Source organism: Neomonachus schauinslandi, chromosome 1, assembly GCF_002201575.2.
Source record: "Neomonachus schauinslandi chromosome 1, ASM220157v2, whole genome shotgun sequence".
NCBI lineage: Eukaryota > Metazoa > Chordata > Mammalia > Carnivora > Phocidae > Neomonachus > Neomonachus schauinslandi.
In genome coordinates, this window is record NC_058403.1 from 82,664,328 (window position 1) to 82,685,576 (window position 21,249).

A 21,249-nucleotide genomic window follows, 5' to 3' on the forward strand; every position below is an offset into this window, starting at 1 on the left:
GTACATGAGTGCAGAAGTAAAGAGTATTTGAAACCAATCGATACTTTTTAGAATATAAGTCAGGGTAGATTTAGTTGGGTTTGTGGAGAAAATATATCCAGGAAAGAAATGTCATTAACAGGCACTCAGAAAGCAAAATGTGGTACCAGTGTTATGACGTTTTAAACATATGTTTCAGAAGTGGGTTTAAACTGTTTAAACCAAGGCTCAAGTGTAACTAATATATTCCCTGATGAGATTGGTTCCTCAGCTGTTTTGTTGCCCAGGGTCTTAACTCCTCCCACAGATTTCACAGTTTGTGTGTATCAGGTTTAGTCATTTATCTAGTGAAGCAGTTATCATATTCCACTATTCCATAGCTAATCATAGCATAAGCAGTTAGCACTTTTCATCTTCAAAGCTCTGAACAGCAGTTAATTAATATAAACAACCCCCTTAGGAGATAAATTAATCACACTATAACAGTTCCCATTTTACCAATTGAGAAGCTGAGGTAAAGAGGCTAAGTAATTGGCCCAAAGCCATTAAGAAAACAATATCTGAAGATGGTGGTGGCCTGAGGAGCCCTGAGATCTCAAACTTTAATAAAATGTTTGCTTTCTCATTAGTCTTCTTGTACATCATATAAAATGCCATTCAAGCTCTCTCCAGTGAAAAATGGGGTGTTTCACTACCTACATTAAGAGCATCAGCTTGATTCTCCATGGTATCAACTAACTGGTCATAAAGAAGTTAAAAATATTATCATCACCAAATCCCAGTCTTCAGACTGAATTTTACCTTCTGTTTACCTGATCCTATCAAATCAGTCCCCAGATCTCTTTGGCCAAATATATATGGTGATAAACACCTGGTCTCAGAAATCAAATGAAAATGAACATGAAACCAATGGCTTGATTTCCCATACCACCAAAGGACTGACACTGAATAAAATTTAGACAGACTTAGCTAAACTCCCTAGATGTACTGACACTGTTTAAAGTTTAGATCAAATCACACTGGATAATTTCCAATTAACAATGTATGCTTAATTCAATATGTTCAATGTATAATTCACTGTATAATTTAATTTACTAGCCTTGGACTAGTAAATGGGACACCTAAGATGTACTTTTTTCTCAGTGTACACTTACAAAATGAACTTCTTTTTAATTTCCTCTTGTAATAAAAAAAAATCTTGAAATATCCCAAGCTGTTCTTGAGTATATACATGAACCAGAATATATATGAAAATTTATTAACAAGGTAAAAAATAAATTTGGGGCATACCATGTTAAAATTAGTAGAAGTTCCACCCATATTTGACAATCATGACTCTTTCCAATTATTACTTCAACTGGAACTGTGTGAACCCATGCTTGTATTTTTTTTTTTAAGATTTATTTATTTATGGGGTGCCTGGGTGGCTCAGTTGGTTAAGTGACTGCCTTCGGCTCAGGTCATGATCCTGGAGTCCCTGGATCGAGTCCCACATCGGGCTCCCTGCTCAGCAGGGAGTCTCTTCTCCCTCTGACCCTCCCCCCTCTTGTGCTCTTTCTCTCTCTCACTCTCTCTCTCAAATAAATAAATAAAATCTTTAAAAAAAAAAGATTTATTTATTTATTTATTTGAGAAAGAGAGAGAGAGCATGAGAGGAGGGGCAGAGGGAGAGGGAGAGAATCTTAAGCAGACCCTGTGCTGAGCATGGAGCCCAACACGGGATTCAATCTCATGACCCTGAGATCATGACCTGAGCCAAAACCAAGAGTGGGATGCTCAACTGACCAAATCACCTGGGTGCCCCAATCCACGCTCGTATTAATCAGTTCATTTGTTAGCCAGAATCATGGTCTTCTTCTCCCTCCTTTGGAAAAGTAGGATATGGATATTGGGGACCTCATTTTAAATGAGAACAGTACCACATAGGCTTTATTCAACACATGTTATTCTAAAAACAAACACCATACCTAGTCTTATGAGCACCCAAAATACAAAAAGCAAAATTTTTAAGAAAGAAAACATTCAAAAAACCATCCTAGGGAAGCTGGAGTAAAGATATATGGGGACATTCTATACTATGTTTTCAACATTTCTCTAAATCTAAAATTATTCTAAAATAAAAAAACTTATTTTAAAAGAAGACAATATAAAAACGAGTGTGGTAGACTGAAAAATAACCCCCTAAGGATATTCATGGCCCAATCTCTAGGGGGAAGTGGGAGGAGCTCTCAGAAAGTATGATTAAGTTAAGGATCTTGAAATAAGATTATTCTGGGTTATCTGTGTAAACTCTAAATTTGATCAAATGTATCCTTATAAGAAGGAGGTGGAGGAATTTTATAGACACAGAGGAGAATATCACGTGAAGACAGAGCAGAGAGAAATTTGAAGATGCTGGCCCTGAAGACTGAAATGATACAGCCACAAGCGAAGGAATACTGGCAGCCATCAGAAGCTGGAAGAGGTGAGGACTGCATTTGCCCTGAGAGTCTCCAGAAGGAGTGCAGCCCCACTGACACCTTGATTTCTGTCTGGTGATACTGATTTTAACTTCTGGCCTCCAGAACTGTGAGAAAATAAATTTCTGTTGTTTTAAGTCCCCGGATCTGTGGTCATTTGTTAGAGCAGCTACAGGAAACTAACGTGATTGGCAAAGAATATAAAAGAGCCAACTACAGAAGAAGTGACAAATAGCCAAAAGGCATAAGAGAGATGTTCAATGTCACTAATAATTAAATGATTAAAACAATTAACTTATCTGTTGCCTATGAGATCACCAAATTAAAGGGATTGAGAGTTTTTTAAGTCCCCTGGTACAATTTTTACCAAAGATATCAAAACACCCAATTAAATATCTTTATAGACTAGCCAAGATCTTACAAGCTAACACACTTTACTTTCTTCAGGAAAATATGGGTATCTTAAAAATAAAACTCAAGGAGTGAGTGAATAATGGACTTTTGACTTTTGCAACGCTTTAGTGCTTTATAAAAAATGTTTTATTACCTAAAGTGTCAAATATATACAAACATGGAGAGTTCTCATAGTCAATCTTATTTTGTCTATGCCTCTTCTGATCTCTCCCAATCTAGATTATTTTAAACAAAATACCGACATACCATATTTCAGTATGTATCTCTGTCTGTAGATATTCATGTTAATAGATGTATATTTTATGTATAATATAAATGTCTATGTAATTCACACATATATAATTTATATATATTACATATTCATATATAATTAATATAGGTTATATAGGTACATCTACCTATCTATTTATTTATTTTGTTTGGTGCTTTTGGTGGAATTCTCTTTTCCATTACTTTCATTTTTCCAGAATTAGGAATTTTACACCAGGAAGTTTTGAGAAATAAAAGCAAGAGAAAAGACTTTCCTATGACAGTCAAAAGATTCCAAAGTCTGATGCTCTTACACTCTATGGGAAAGAGACTCATTTTTTAAGGTGTGTGGAAAAGTGTGTGTGAGCATGTCCTACGTTGTTCCTCCTGGATCTTAATCTGTCAGTATTCCCTCCTTATCTTCAGCCTCTCTTCCACTTCTTTGCTACTCTTACAAACATGTTGAGGATGCTTCCAAGCCCCCACACCACCAAAAAATACATCATCTGATTCCACAGCTTCTCTAGCCACCATCTGATCCCTACTCAACCAAACTTCATGAAAGAATAGATCATGATCATCCTCATTTTCATTTCCCATTGACTTTGCAATACAAAGCAATGCAGCAAAAATGTTGACCTGAAACCACTCTCATTGGTAAATGTTCATCAAGTGAAAGGATGTGACAGTAAACAAAACAGACCTGGCCCCTATCTTTGCAGCTCTGTGGCCTAGCTGCCCTTAAGTCTGGATCCCCTGGATAGATTTTTTGGGAAATGGAATGAATGTCTAAGCACTCCCTTCCCACTGTTCTTCACTGACTCCTTCCATCCCCTAAACTCTACTCCTGAAAGATTTCAGGTGAGCCAGCACTTGAATGAGATTGAAAAATAATGGCTCATGCTCACTCCCACCAGAAATCAAATCTCTGTGTGTCAAGTCAGTGAGACAATAACTGAAGAGGGCTATTTCTTTCTAGATATCTTTATGACTGATGTGGAAGGATCTGGTAGGGCTCTGGTGGTTCCTAAGATAACCAGAACTGTTCATGTCATATTAATTCATCTGCCAGACACAGACAGAGACAGATTCCCTAAGAAGCCATTTATACCTTCAGAAAGGGCTAATTTCTTGGCATATCTGAATCTTCAAGCTCTAGAAAGAGTGAGCAAAAACATAAATGCAATAAAACAATAACAAAATATTGGGTCACTCCAAAGAAAATATTTGTATTTTGGACTTAAACTAAAATAAACTGGAAATGTCTAGTCATTGCCAAAGAGAAAGTTTAAAATAACAAAAGGAATGGATTAGTTAACAGAAAAGGATTGCTGAGGAATTAGATGATAATGCAATATATTAAAAATCTATGTTTTTCCCAGTCAGCAAGAGATTACCTATTGCAAGTGGGGGAAAGTGAATGGAAAGGTGAATCCCTGAATATTGATTTTTTTAAAAATACACCCTTGAGTGTTTGAGAGTAGTTAATAACAGCAAAGTAAGAAAATGTCTTCGTAGATAAATATCAGCTAGAGAAATATCCCATGAAATATTACATGTAAACTCTGACCATGAACACGTGTGTGCACATACACACATACACACTCACCAATCTTGGAGGCCAAAAAATACTGCTGGAGAATATGACTTGTGCTTTGATACTTAACTAGGCTACTATTTTAGCTGTTATATTTCAGAAGTTAATAAATATAAAAATTATTGACCTATGGTCTTTATAGTGAAATGAAATTTTCTTTTTGAGTGAGAGGATTATATGCACATACTTGAGGCAGAGAGACAGAGAAAATCAAAGGAAGTGAGAAGGAAATTTAATCACTCAGCTCAGAGAGGACAGACCCAAAATAATTATAAGCTCAGTGAAGACATGAACCATATTTGTCTTGCTAACTGTAATGGTCTCAGCAGTTGATGAATGGGTGAATGAATAAACTCCCATTTCCTGTCTTACCCAATTCCCACTTGATCAGAAGAGAGAGGATAAGAGCTAGAAACTGAGCAATTAGGATAGAAATGGAGAAGAAAGATTAGAATTAAGAAATACTTGTCACCAGCTAGCTCAACTGAGTAGTGGTATGTGGTTGAGTGAGTGTGAGAACACGGAGTCAACGAGAGTAGCTGATCCTTTTAAAAAGTATAGATGTGGAGGAAAAGAAAGGAAAGGGAAGGAAAGAAAAGGGAAGGGCTGACGTGGTGGCTGGAGGAGGTGCTGGGTCAAGGAAGAGTTTCATTTGTTTGTGTAGAAAGAGTAGACATAAGGGCAAAGATAAAAGGGGATAATTTCTGGGGAGCCAGGGGTATGTCCTACCCACACACATTTATACTGGCTTAGAAACCACACAATTTGATTGAAAGACCAGTGGAAGGAGAATCTAAAGGCCCCTGTGCTGGCCCTGCCTTTGGTATTCATTCCCAAATGAGTGAGCTTGGCCAGGCCACTTGAGCTCTCAGACCCTCACTCTTGTATCTATGCAATAAGAAGATGAGAAAATATATAATTGGTTTCTCAAAAATTGACCAAGAGGAAAGGGATTTAAGGAAACACAGCATAGGAAGACACACAAAGCACTGCTACAACACACTTGAGAGGAACTCCTTGGGAGCTCTCACCAGTAACTATGTCCCTTGGGTAAGATAGTAATTTCCAAAGTAGGGACAGAACTGCAGACCCAAGCTGTCGTAGTAGGCCCATTATCCACGGTATCATTGGCCTTTTAGGCACTGACTTGGCTGAGCAGGCCTCCGTGGGAATTCTGTTGTCTAAGCCAGAAAGAACAAGCTGAATCCTGCTCTTGGTCCTTTTGTATCAAGATTTAGCAATCAGCAAGTTAATAAAGTCTCAAAGATTAGTATCAGTTTGAAAGGCAAAATTCACACAAAACAATTAATTAAGAGCATTAAAACAAATGCATTTCTGAGGATGGAATTGGATCCAGGAGACAAAATGGGTTAAAAAAAATTTTTTTAAAGGAATGCTCTAATTGAAAACTGGCAGCGGCAGAAGACACAGTATAGTTAAAACAGTATCTTATCAGAAAATTAGCAAAATGTAATTTTTATTGGGTTTTACAGATGTTATTTTTAACCACATCAAAAATCCCACCTCATGGCTATTGGCACAAATTGTCATAATTACTATAATTTGAAGTCTGAGCGATGGAATGGCTGTTGAGATAGTTATCTCATCCCCAGACTAAGTCTGCATTAGTTGAGCAGCCAGAAGAAGGAGCTCATGTTTTTGTACTTGGTCTGGACTTCATTTGTGTCCTTTATCCAATCTTATTCTTAGGAATATTGAAGAATAATTTTTTTTCTACCTGAAACACTGGAGAAAATCAGGAGGTTAATATTAAGAGTGCTGAGGTCACCTTTAATTAACATACCAATCACCTCACCTCCAATCTGCAATTAAGTGTTGTATTTTATTCTATTTTTACATTTCCTGGTGAACTCTATCATATTTAATGCATATACTAAATTCTGGGCATAATTATTCAACTACCTACATAAGCATGGCTAATAATGCCAAACTAAGAAAAAAGAGCTTTTAATATCCCTAATCCAATTTAATATATTTCCTTGCTACTTGGGGAGTAAAAATATGACTATGCATGTCCAAAATACATGTCACCTATAAAATTAGAAAACAAGATCAAGAAATGTGTTAGAGGGAATTCTGTGGGTAACCTATATCCACAGATTCACAGTGAGATCAAATAATAAAAACAATTATGACTGTGCTATAATTTAGATTTGGAGCTAGATTGGCAGAAGGCCTAGCTAAGAGACTCAGCTGATGTAAAGAGAGGAGTCTCAATAAGAGAACAAAGCTGATCAGACTTAAGGAAATACTTTCAAACAAGAAAGGAAATGTTAACATTCTATTTTAAATGATCGTCCAAAGCTAAGCCATCTCATTGTCATTTTAGATCATGGAACGTTTTCAAAATGGTTTCTTTCAAACTCTCAGCCATAGTTTAACTAAAGTACTGTATAAAGAAGGGACCTGGATTAAATTCATACGTTCAACAGATATGTGCTTTTCCTTCTCTAGGCCCTGGACAGTAGTGAACAAGAAGTGGTGCTTCCAGTAGAGTAACACAGACAGGAATAATACAGACAACAGACATATAAAAAAATAAGTCTGTACTATAATGACACTTAGTATATATGTCTTGAAGAAAAGTCAAGCAAGGCAAGGAAATAAAGGGTGATGGAAGGATGGCACTTTAGATAGGAGTGCCCCCTCAAATAAGGTGATATGTGGGCAGAGACTTGAAAGAAGTGGTGGAGGAAGTCAGGTGCATATGTGGGCAAGGGCATTCCAGACAGAAGAAATAGTAAGTGCAACAACCCAGACATAGAAACGTGTTAGGATAGAGTAGCAGGAGATAAGGTAGGAGAGGTAGACGGGGTGCATCACATAGGCCTTGTGGGCCATGGTAGGGACTTTAGGTTTTGTTCTAAGTATGGCTGGAAGCCCATGGAGGGTTTTGAGCAGTGGAATAATGCAATTTAACTAAAGCTACAAAAAGGTGATTCTGCGACTGGGTAGAGTGAGAGTGAAAGCCAGGAGAACAGTGAGGAGGCTATCGTAGAACTCGCCAAGGGATAATGGCGGCATACACCAGCATGTAGTAGCAAAGGGGGAGAGAAGTGGTCAGTTTCATGATATATGTTGGATATTGTACCAACAGGGCTTTCTAAAAGTAGATGTAAGGGATGAGATAAAGAGAATAATCTGTAAGGATTCCTAGGTTTCTGGCTGAGAAAATGAATAAATGCAATGCCATTCACTGGAATGGGGAAGACTTGAAAAAGTATGGGTTCTGGATATTGAGATGAGGATCAAAAATTAAATTTCAGTCATGCTAAAAGTGAGATGCCCATTAGGTGTCCAAATGGAGATGACAAAGAGATAATTGAATATGTGGTCCTGAATTCAGGGGAAAGGTTGGGCCAGAGTTATAAATTTGGAAGCCATCAGCTTATAGATACTATTAAAAGCCATGAGACTGGATGCACCTAAACAGAGAGAGTATGGCTAGAAAAGAGAATCAAAACTGAGATTAAAAAAGCAGGAGAATTCCTCAAAAGTAACTGACAAGGATTACTTGACCTCTATGGGATCTTTTCAACATAAGTCATAATGAAACAGGCTGGCTTTAAACAGGTAAGGGGAAAAATCAGGGGTTCAGAGTAGACCACAATCTAAATGTAGTTATTAATAGAATACTCACCTTGCTGTTACTTTTACTTTTATACAAAGTGAGATACTGGGTAAATGAGTATGGGGAGAGCAATTTTGGGGTACTTTTCTTTTACAGTAAATACTCTTGAATAAGTCTGATTCTGATGCAAGTGGTCCAAGGGTCTTATTTGAAGAAATGCTACTCTAACATGCATCTTGGAAAGGAGTGACAATTAAGAGGAAAAATTAGCAGGTTTGTATATAAGTCCTAAAAGTCCTAAAAGTAAGTGCTAAAAAACTACTGAGTTTTTTGGCTCAAACAATTATAGACTAGAGGAGTCATTAAGTTTTTGAAGGGATGCACTAGATTTGTAGTAAATGAAAAATCTGTGTTTTCACTGAGAATCATGCAGTAAAGAAAAGGCAAAATCACTTAAGAAATATTTGGGTTAACTATCCAAAACATGTTCTAGTGTAAAAGTTATGAGATAGTAAAATAGAGACAATTGAGAGTCTTAAAAGAATTTAAAGGAAATGGACAAAGTTGTCATCCAAGTGAAAAGTTTATAGAATTACTTGAAATGAATATGGTACCTTTTCAATATTCTATTTTTCATTTGCCAAGTTGATTGCATTTATTTTTCTGTTCGATACGAAATTAAATTTTAAGGAATCATTTGCGATGGGAATCAATTATAGTCACACCTCTCATCTAGAAAGCAGTTTTCTATAAACATTAAACATTCAGCTGAAGCATTCAGAATGAAATTGTGTCTGGAGTTTTGGTTGTTTCTTTGGTTTTCTTATTTGTTTGCTTTTTAATTAGGGTTTTTCTGTCAGGAGAGAAGAAAAGGAAACAGGTAATTGAAAATTTGAAAAAACAAATAGCAACGGAACTAGCTAAAAAGATGCCATAAGATGGAACCGGAGCCTTGGCTTACACATTGTGAGGAAAGGATGGTGATTTCTCTGAAAACCAGGACAGTTGGCTCAAGAGCCAACAATTGCTTAAACTAAAGAGAAGAGAGAGACAAAGGGACCATTAGAAGTGGCAGGAATGTAGTGTAAGTACCTGACATTAAGCTTTTGATTGTTGAGGCATCCAATTCAAATAACCTCCATGTTGAATAAACATATTGCTAGCTGTTTGACAAAGCTACTAGCAAAACAACCAGATAAGGAATGAGCCTGCCCCCACCTGTGAAGTTCCTTCCTTCAGAAAGCCCTGGGTAACCTAGATAACTGACCACTTGAGTGACCCTGCTTCTCCCTTCCAGTGCCCTAGTTCCCACTCTTACGCTTTGAACTAGCCAATAGTTTGTACCTGTGAAACCCTAGACTGCTACCCTGAGGCCCTGATAAAGGCAGAGCCCCAGGGCCAAGCTTCCTCTCTTTCTCTACCCCAGACTTTACTTGTGGCCTTTGCATGTGCCTTAAACCTTCCAGGACCTGTGAATAGTAAATCTTATTCCTCAAAGTTCCCTGCTGGTTTTTGCTGAAATGCATCCTGCAACCACAAGGACCTGTGAGAAACACGTCTGTGGGGGCTCACTGCCAGTAACACAGGCCTGGCAAGTGCCTCTGGCATTTCTAGCCATAGCATCACCATCAAATGGCTGAGACCAACACAACACAGAGATGAAGGTCAATTAAAGCATTGAGGAGCAGACACCCTGCTGTTAGGAGTGCTGTTAGGAGTCAGCTCAGAGAGGACCACAAAGGATTCTGCAATAATTCTAGAGATCTGGCACCGAGAGCCCACCTCATCCCAGGAGCTTGTAGAAGGCACACAAGCCCTAGGCAGCTTGGCCGTGTACAGACTGACAGACATATATTTAGAGGGTTTACAGACATTTTTGGCCTGCAGTGATAAGTCTAAGTGACCGCAAATTTTATTTTATTTTATTTTTTTATAAATTTTATTTAAGAAGGTAGGGAAATGTATGGTCTATTCTCAAATGGCTCCCATTGCATGGTAAGAATCTACCTGCTCCTACGTATGAGACATGGCATAAGGCGCTGGAAGTACAAAGATGAGCAGGACTGAGTCCCAACTCACCGTGAATTTACAGTCAACGGAGGGGGAAGAAAAAGGAGGCTGATAGGGACAGATGAGTAAAACAGATGCTTACAATACCAAATGGAGTGTCTCCAATACAAAAAAAAAAGGAGCATAAACTCTGACTGTGGCTGGCAGAGAGATTAGGGAAAGCTTTCCAGAAAAGGCAATGTTGAGTTGAGCCTTGAATGATAAACAGGAGTGCTGAGGGTGAAAAACGATTTAAAGATTTGAACCTCAACTATTTGGAAACAATCCATTTTTTGAAACCTCATTCCCCCAATTGCACTAAATAACAGATTTTATTCTATATAAGTCAATTCAAGTGAACATCTGGCAGCTTTTATTGTCATAGCAAAGTTCAGAATATTGAATCAACTTTGAAATTTAATCAGATATCTATACCAGGCAGGTAATCACATACTAGAAATTATGAGTTTTTATTCAATAGAAGGTAGAGTGAAGTGCTTTGGCTTAGGGAAAAGCTGCTATCAAAACAAGTTATCCTCGGGCGCCTGGGTGGCTCAGTTGGTTGGGCGACTGCCTCCGGCTCAGGTCATGATCCTGGAGTCCCAGGATCGAGTCCCGCATCGGGCTCCCTGCTCGGCAGGGAGTCTGCTTCTCCCTCTGACCCTCCTCCCTCTCATGCTCTCTGTCTCTCATTGTCTCTCTCTCAAATAAATAAATAAATATATAAAATCTAAAAAAAAAAAAAAACAAGTTATCCTCAGGTTTTCTATGAGTCAGGATTCTAATTGGGTAATATTTAGGCAACAAAAGATATGCTTCGTGTTTTCATATTTCAATTTCTGACAAAACTAAGAGCAAAATGCAGAGAAATGTAAACTTTCAAATCTCAGAGGTATTCTGCTTTTTGTTCTGTATTCTAATCTCTTTGCCAGTTATCAGTTAAAGAAGATTGACTGGCTGCCCCATTTTTCCTTTTTAATCTGGTTTACATGAGCTCAGAAACAAAATAACACAAAGGAATTTTCCAATAAAATATGACTAATGAATTAGAAAGTGCTATTTGGTGCCTTGTGAACATTTCAAAATACTGTAAGCACTTTTCCTCATTAAGATATTCCCAATACAAAACCAAAAAAAGAAAAAAGAAAAGAAGAATTTCACTGCAGAAGCATGAAATATGATAACTAATAAGAACAATTATAATCATTTTCCTTAGAATACAGCAACTATGAATGACACATGTAAATAGTTCCAATATATTCATTTAATATTACTGATAATTAATGTGAGCACTAAATTAGAATTGCCTTTTTATCAGCCCAAGTTGTAAAGCATTGCAACAGCCTAGAGATTACTAGAGGGGCTGATACGTGGGTGAGGAATATACCAGCCTGCTGATAATGAAGAAGTGTAGAGACTTTTAATTCAGTAAGTAAATAGAATGTTTTTAAGCATCGGACATCATCAAAATTTAGCTGAATTAATTAGTAAACACATCCTGCATGTTTGCCTAAATCCTTTTATTCCCTGCAGGAACTAAATACCTTTCCTCATTTGCATCTGTTGGAATACAGAATTGTCCTAATTTTGAAATTTGAGCAAGCCCCAAAATGCACTGGGAGTGATTTCTGTAGTGATTTTTCTGTAGCGATTTGTTTTATAAAGTGGTTAAGTAATCTGTTCAATACACTTCTTTACCTTTTTCCCAGATACCATCAGAAAAATAAACAAGATATGTTAGCTTAGGAAAAGGTGCTAAAAACCAGGTTATCCTACAGCTCTCTTTGAAAATCCTTTCTCTTACACTCAAAATATGAATTCAGAACAATCTGAAATGAAGTAAAGCAGGACAGAAACTAACTTTGTGACATATCTAAAAGATGCAAATGTACTTATTTTAAACAACTTAAACTGACAAAAATGCCAACATCTGGAAAGTTAGAATATCTGGCTTGTAGCAGGTGCTCAATAAATGCTTGCTGAACGAAGGAGGTCCCGTGGAATTTGTTTAAAGAGAAGCTTGAATGAAGAGATAAAATTAAAAGCTCTGATCTGACCACTTATTATTTCTTGAAGTAAAATAATGTTTTGTAGGGGTGCCCAGGTGGCTCAGTCAGTGAAGCATTTGCCTTCGGCTCAGGTCATGATCTCAGGATCCTGGGATCGAGCCCCGCATCTGGCTCCCTGCTCAGTGGGGAGTCTGCTTCTCCCTCTCCTTCTGCCCCTAACCACCACCCCGCTCATGCTCTCTCTCTCTCTCTCAAATGAATAAATAAAATCTTTTTTAAAATAAAATAAAATAAATAATGTTTTGTAAGTGTGCAATTTAATATCACACAAATCAAAATACTTATATTCCTTCCTCTGATACTGGCTCAATTCAAGCCATCATCACTTCGCTCCTCAGGGACTAGAACAGCCATAATGGGCTTTCTCTCCCATTTCTTTCCCTGTTCCCTCCTGCTCCCATCCATTTTCCATTCTATAAGCTGAATGACCTTTCTAAAACCTTTCCATGTCCCCGTATTCCCTTGGATAAAGCTCAAAGCATTCAGATACTTCATGGTGTGCCCACAGACAATCTCTCCAGCCTCCTTCATCTCCACCACTGAACCTTCTGGTGCTCCAGCCATATTCAACTCTGTGCAGTTTTTCTATGTGCCATGCTCTCACCCTAGGACCTTTGTACATGCTGTTCCCTCTGTTGGAAAGTTTTACTCTCTCTCCCAACTCTTGGCTTTCCATCCTTTCATCTGGCTTACCCCTGCTTGTCTTTGAGATTTCAGTTGAGACATTATCTACTCCCCGAGTCTTCTCTTGACAGCTCCTCTATCTTTCAAGACTAGATTACTGTTGTGCCACCCTGGGCTCTCATTTAGCTAATGAAATAGTGGCTTGTTTGTTATTACCTCTTAATACATTCTCTGAATGCTAACATCTAACATGATGCCTGGCACATAGCAGGCATTCAATCAATATTCTGTGAACGAATTAGGAATGATCCATTATAGTAACGCATTCAGGATTTGTTTAAAATGTATAATGAATTTGAATTACAGGATGTTGATGAATCATTATAGATGGTTGCCTTCAAAATGAGTAATCTTCTTTGATGTCATTGATGTAGTAATAACTTACGTTGTAAATGATAATACGGTAAAAAGAAAGTATGCCAAACGTTGAGACCTGAATCGGGTAAGTGAAAGCACTTTAAAAAATATAAAACACCAGTCATGCAAGATATTATCGTTATCATCAGAATTACTAAATGCCCAAATTGCCTTTTTGACTTAGTCACATTCCCGCTCCAAAGCCCCTAGTACCTTCACTCTCCCGCCCTATTTTTCCTTCAACAGTGTTTCTCAAAGCCTGGCTAGGTGAATTGGTAATTAGTCTCATGGACATTTGCTCCAGGGAACTTCTCCTCCACTTCCCACCCCTACCACCGCCAATCTTGGACCATGTGCTCTCAGTGATGCTGACTCTGCCCCAGGGCCCCAGACATAAAGCCTGTGATTCTAACTAGGCCAATGAGCAGCCTGCATTCTCCTAGCCAATGGCCATGGTGCATGAGCCTCCCTAAGCCATGACCAAGCCAGTCCAGTAAGAGTGACCTCAGAATCCCTGCTGGGAATACGGAAGCAAAAATGGCCATTCATCTGCTGTTGTCAACCAGGAAGCAACAACCCGAGGAGTTGCCAGCAGTCATCTTGCAACTGTTAAGTAAGGCCTCCTGGGATGAAGCCAACGCACCTACATCAAACAGAGACATGGAAATATCTGGTCCTTGGGGTATTCACGAGCTGCTGATTTGTGCTTCACCTGACAGTGCAACTCCCCGGCATGACCAGCTATCAGGAAGATGCAGCTCTGCATCTTGACACTGAATGTGACATATCTGACTTTCTCCTCCTAGAAAATGGATTTTTAAAAACTTTTTTTCTTCCTTATAATAATGCTTCGAAAAAGAATTAAAACTTAAATCCATATTCAACTACTGTTTACAAAGCAATGAGATCAAATTTATAAAAACAGTGTTGAGATGTTTATAAGTGAAGGGTTTTATTAACTCAAAGTATTCTTGTAAGTAGAATTACCACCATTGATTTATTGGTCACCTTCTAGTTCAGCTGCAGGTCACCGATGTTATTAAAATATTAAGTTAATGCAAAGGAAATGGTTTCTTTTCTACCAAATCAGTATCCAAGGCGAAAAAATTAAGTCCATGTGATCTAGGAAAAGCAACATTAAGAAGGATGTTACTGTTAAAATTCCAGCCTGACTTTTCTATCTAAATCTTTCAAAATGTTGGCTCTACAGTTTTGGTCAGATCCAGGTTAACACAAACTTGTCAGAATTGCTTTCTTCAGAAGTAAGCAGTTAGATCAGGAAATAAACCACAAAAATTCCTTAATTGCTAGTCATCTAAGTAAGGTCTTATACTTTGGCTGTAACAGTAAACCGAAGGAAAGAAATACCTAGCAATCTTTTGGGGGTTATTTTTTCTCCACACAAGCTAAGAAAAACACCCTAACTAGTAAAGCGGTCAAAAGAATAGAGAGGAGATAGCCCTTCAAACTTTCCTTTCTAGGTAGAATTAGCCATTTAATCTTTGTCCACATTAGCACTAAGCTAACAAGGCTGGAAAGTGACTTAACTCCGATCACTTTGCCAATGTGTTTATTTAATATTAATCCCCTGTGTTTTAAGAATTGGTCTGAACCAAATTATATTGGAATTGCCTCCAAAAAGACTTAACCATGCCTCGGGAGCATCTTAAATGATCCATTATAGTAACGCATTCAGGATTTGTTTAAAATGTATAATGAATTCATTATAGAATTTGAATTACAGGATGTTGATGAATCATTATAGATGGTTGACTGTGGGCCACCTCTCATGTGTGCTTTTGGTATGGACATAGCTGTCTAATACCCAGTCCTAGACAAGATCAATCTTTTGGAGAATTTCAAATAAGTAGCTTGTATTTAATGAGTTCATGGTTCAGACACAATCATTAACAGGATCAATCGATTAACAAATTGAGACTAAAAATGACAATAATAAAATTACCATTTATTACTTCCTATGGGCTAGGCACTATGCTATGAAGGTAAAAAATATATTTTCTTTTTCTCATGACCACTGTGCAAGGTGGGTTTTATTAAACTGATTTTACAGAAGAAGAAATTGAGGATTGGAGAGGTTAAGGGCCTTTCCAAAGTGGTAAGGCTTGAATTAGAATATCCTTACGCAGCAGGACTAATATAGCTATACGGCTAGCCCTTCTGGTGGAGCCAACACACAGAATTTAGCTTGCTATTGCCTTTTCTCTTTGGCAGGGCTTGCTTCTTTGTTTTCCTTTTATAATGTGTGTAATCGTGCGCACTTAGATGCATGAAAAATTAGCATAGTAATTCAATATTAGTATAGGATTTGAAATTAGCATAGAATTTCAAGCATACCTCTCAAGGAATTATTGATGAACCTGGAACTTTCTTAAGATAAAAGCTTCTAGGATAAAACCTACTCATTGACTACATGACGGAAATGAGGCGCAGAGGGGAATGTGACCCTCCTTTTCTAGCCACAGAAGCCCCCCAGCTGCAGAAGTGTTTAAGTGTCTCAGGAAGGTCATAGGAATCCTCTGGTCTATATAGGTCCTCCTCTGAGATGGAGCGTGCCAACTGATCACGGGTATTCTATGACAGCAGTTGGTGACTGAGTTTCGGATGTGATTTCTCTCTATGATGCATTAATTCTCAGGTGTGTGCATAATCATCCTGCTCATGGTGCAGTCCAAGTTTTTGTAGCATTAGGGACACTATCGATACACTCTACAACTTTCTTCTCTACTGAAGCTCTGCTGCTAGGGCATAATAGTGCTAGGAGGTACACAAAGCCCAGGGTTTAAGTCATCATCTTCTCCAGCTGAGTACTGACTGTTCTAACAGGGGCAGGACTGGACTGGGAGACTTTTGAAGGGTTAAGCTGTCAGCGTCTTTCAGCCACTTGCCTTTTTGGCCAGGGCACAGAGCATTTGCCCTTCTGTATGACCATTCTGTTCTCGCTTGGCGAGTAAACAGTAGGCAAGCATCAGCCAACTCCAGGGAAAGCCTCTTCTGCGGCTGAGAAAAATCTCTTCCTTTAAGTTTCCTCACCTCTATTTCAATGCCAGGTAAGATTTGTCCTGCAAACACTTGGGTAGCCTTCCTAACAAAGACAAACTTCCCATCGGAATGAGCATATCTCTAGTTCACAAGGAGATGTAATTCCTCAATGCCCTTCTTATCAGGGCACTTGGCATTGGGGATCTGGCATTCATTAATAAAACAAAATAAGTCTTGTGAATGAAAACCACTGTACAGGTAAATACTATTCAATCTGCTAAAAGGGAGGCTTATTATGAATTTATTTTCTACAACTTTTCAGTCAAGTTAGTGGAAAAGTTGAAAACTTCAAACCTTCCACTGCCATGTTCATTTAAATGATGGGAGGTTGGTAACACACTGAAAGTATGAGTCTCAGTGATGCCGCAGTCCATCAGCTTGGACACCGTGCCCCACAGAGACCTAGGGGTCCTTCATCGCCCGACTCTGAGGGAGAATACCCTGCACCCACCAGCCAGAGCTGCTCTGCTTTTATAGCACTTACGTATTGCTATTCTGCATTGGATTTATTGGTTTAAAAGGGCTTTTGCTGCTACCTAAGAAAGATCTAGAATAAAAATTTTCTTTCCACTGATGATCAGTGTGACACTCTAATTTTATGTGGGCAATGGAAGCCCTGAAAGATGAGTTGACTTGCCCCAGAGTCTCCCCATTAATAAGTGACAGAGATTTCCTGACTTCATCCATTACTTTCCACCTGACACCATGACCAATTATTCTGCTCACAAGTCACCTTTCTGCATATCTCAGTCTTTATTTAAAATTTTCTTTTCTGGTTCTGTTGAGACATAATTTACAGCACTGTAGAAGTTTAATGTGGGCGTCCCAATGACTTGACTTACGAATACTGTGAAATGATCACCACAATGAGTTGGGTTAAAATCACCTTATAATGTGTATCTCAGTCTTAAGCTGCCTTTGGCTTCCTGGACCTCACGGGTTTATGGCCCTATATTTTTACTTGAAGCATAAATGCAATAAAGCATCCCAAGGGCAAACTCCACCTCCCCCATCCATGTTCAGAATATTAAAATTATCAAAGGTAAATGCTTCCAGATGTAGCAGGTACTTCTTTTTTTTTTTTTATTATGTTAGTCACCATACAATACATCATTGGTTTTTGATGTAGTGATCCACGATCCATTGTTTTCGTATAACATCCAGTGCTCCATGCAGTACGTGCCCTCCTTAATACCCATCACTGGGCTAACCCATCCCCCCACCCCCCTCCCCTCTAAAACCCTGTTTGTTTCTCAGAGTCCATAGTCTCTCGTGGTTCATCTCTCCGTCCGATTCCCACCCCCTTCATTTTCCCCTTCCTTCTCCTAATGTCCTCCATGCTATTCCTTATGTTCCACAAATAAGTGAAACCATATGATAATTGACTTTCTCTGCTTGACTTATTTCACTTAGTATAATCTCCTCCAGTCCCATCCATGTTGATGTAAAAGTTGGGTATTCATCCTTTCTGATGGCTGAGTAATATTCCATTGTATATATGGACCACATCTTCTTTATACATCCTTTGGCTGTGGAATGCACATGTAGTCAGTCAGAGTCACTGGCGAGACGGAAAATCATGCCTCCTGCGAGTCCTGGCTCTCTGCACGACAGGTGGATCACAGTGACTGTATTTACAGCAAAACCTTTTGACAAATGGCTGCTGAAGTTCACAGATCTCAATTTGTTTTGAAAGGACAAACCCCTTAAGAGCCCAGTCCTTGACAACCCTTTGGACTTTTATCTCTGTCACACTGATCCAAATGAACTTGGTGCTGGTCCCAGAACCCACACACCACCAGCCTTTGTTAATACCGTTCCTTGTGATCCTGTCTGAATCCTCAAGGCTCAGGTTCCTTACATCCCACCCCTCCGGAAAGCTTCCTTGGCCTCCCAGACTGGGAGAGGTGTCTTCCTGTTCTCACTCCACATGTACCACTCGGGGGTTTTTTGTTTTGTTTTTGTTTTTGTTTTTACCACATTCTAATGATAATAGTAAAAGATACCAATAACAACAATTAACATGCATTTGGCACCTACTATGTGTAGAGACAATAACTCTTCCAAGTAGGTATTATCCCTATTTTGTACATGAGGAAATGAAGCTCAGTGAGAACAAGAAACTTACCCAAGGTCAAACAGACAATAAAGGACATAATGGGTATTTGAACCCAGAATTCTATAGCCTGAGCTCTTACCGTGAGGCTGTGTATCGTTGTCTCTCTCCTGGGTTAGAAAAGACCCGGACATGTGATCCGTTTCTTGCCTCCTATCACCATGATTTTTAATACAGCCATGAATGGAATTGGGGCCTCGATAAGGAAATGTCATTGTAGGGAGTCAGGGAGACCACGTTCTGCAAACACAAAATCCCTCAACATTGGAAACCATTGGCTACACACACAGACACTGACAGTCACACTCAGCATTTGGCTCTTTCTGCAGTGTCTGCAGCAGCTCGGCGGTTCTAATATCTGAAGGATTAGTGCTGATCTACACTGATTGCTCACACCTGCAATTCAAACTAACCCCTGTTCCGCTTTGTGCAATCAGCCATGCCCAGTTAAGACCATCAGCTTCCCAAATGACAGGCAAACAGAGACCCACCTGACAGGTCTGACCAGACACCTGTGAGATCTGCAAAGTGGGAAGGAAGGGGGAAGGCGGAAGGTGGAATTACAAAATTAAAGCACCAAATGTAAACGGTAGAGGAATGAGTGCTCCGTTTACTTCTCGGAAAGATTAGAAACTTTGTAGATTGAAAACATCAAAGGTCCCCAGCTAATGAATACAGAGCAGTAACCAGCAATGGAATTTTTACAGACACTAAGATCTGATATTTATGTTTTTATGTATAGGAAGCTTTAGTCAGAGAAGTTAGGTAGACCTTAGATTATCAAAAGTGCCAGATATAATGGTGCTTTGATTACCAGTGCTGCCTCCTACCAGCGAGCTCTATGTACATTTGCTAACATTGTCCTGTTAATCCTCATCGGGTCCCCTTCTGCAGGTCAGGGGTGTTGGTGGGAAAACGCAGTCCATGCAGGGCTAGGACAACTTGCTCAGAGCCTGTAGCAGGGCCAGAAAGATGCATTTGTTCTTCTTGATGAAAAGGGTCCAATTTTGGGCACCTGGGTGGCTCAGTCGTTAAGCGTCTGCCTTCGGCTCAGGTCATGATCCCAGGGTCCTGGGATCGAGTCCCACATCGGGCTCCTGGCTCAGCAGGAAACCTGCTTCACCCTCTCCCACTCCCCCGCTTGTGTTCCCTCTCTCGCTGTCTCTCTCTCTCTCTCTGTTGAAAAATAAATAAAATCTTTAAAAAAAAATGCAAATAAAAAAAAAGAAAAGGGTCCAATTTTGTCAATTACATTCTCCATTCTGAATTTCTCCTCTTAGTTTTCATTATGTAATAACTGGAAGAAAGATGTATGATGTAGATATACAGAAGTGCACATATGTATGAATGTGTGTATATTTATGTTTGTTTTCTTAACAGTCACGGTCACAGAAATAAAAGCCATGTCCCCATTCATCACATTCTCGTCTTTGGTAATCCGTATTGCCTTCTCAAGGGAATAGGAGTTCAATCCGGAGTAACTGGAATAGTTCCGATTACAACCACAAATAGTTGGATTTGGGTTTATTTCCTTTTTTTATACGTGTCAGATTTTTGCCATATAAGTTTCACTGAATTTGTTTGCACTGTATGACTAACCTTTTATAGGAGGCAAATGAAGAAACATCAGAGAGGCCAAGTGTTAGGCCTTGTTTGAGTTTAAAGGCATTCTTTCCCAAATAGAGCCAAAGATAGCAGATATCCATCACAGTACCTCCCATAATGTCATCACTGTTCCTGCTACTGATGACACATATTAAAACACTGAATCAGGGGAATTTTTTTTTTTTAATTCAAAGTTTAGTTTGGTGTTTGTTGAGGTCTACAAACTTCTAAACATAAAGGTCCTGACTTCTTCAGAAAAGTTAGTGACAACTTGAGGCAGCTGTCCTGGAAATGACTTCACTCTCCCCAAAACCATTCCACTGACTTTAATTAAAGGTAAAATGATGCAAAAAATAACCAGGATCTTCTCCTGCCCTTTGTCCGTTTTTCTCCTCAGACCAGTTATATGCCCTATCTTGTGATATTTGTTAAGTGTTATCATTACATTAGACAGAAATTTGAGCGTTTCAAGTTCCAGTGAGAATGCTAAAGCTTGGCTCTAGGTAACACACTCCCTTTTGGCCAAGCCCTGAGCCAATCCGGATGATGTGCAAGAACTGCTTTGGGGTTGTGGGTTTGTCTCAACCTGAGAGAATAAAATCTAGGGCTTTAGCTGTGGCAGATCACACCAGACAAAATGGTTGCATGAAACCTCTGAAAATGGAGTCTCCCAGGTCTCTCTCTGACATACCTGCTTCTATTAAAGCAAAGGAAGCAAAGAGGCTCAGAGAGCCAAACCACCAGCCTGGCACCATATGATAGAAGGAGCCGCTGAGAACACAGGCACTTCACCTTCCCATACTCTGTTCCTTGGTATTATTTTTTACTCCCCGGGGTTAGTTCAAGAAAGAACAACTCAAAATTACCACCAGTCGCTACATGTGTGAAGCAAGCCAGACACTGTAACAGATACCTTAAATACGATCTCATTTAATTTCAAAAATTGGCATGGAGGCATGGTTAAGAGCATAGGCTCTGGTCCCAAGACTGCCTGGGTTCAAATCCTGCCTCAACTGTTT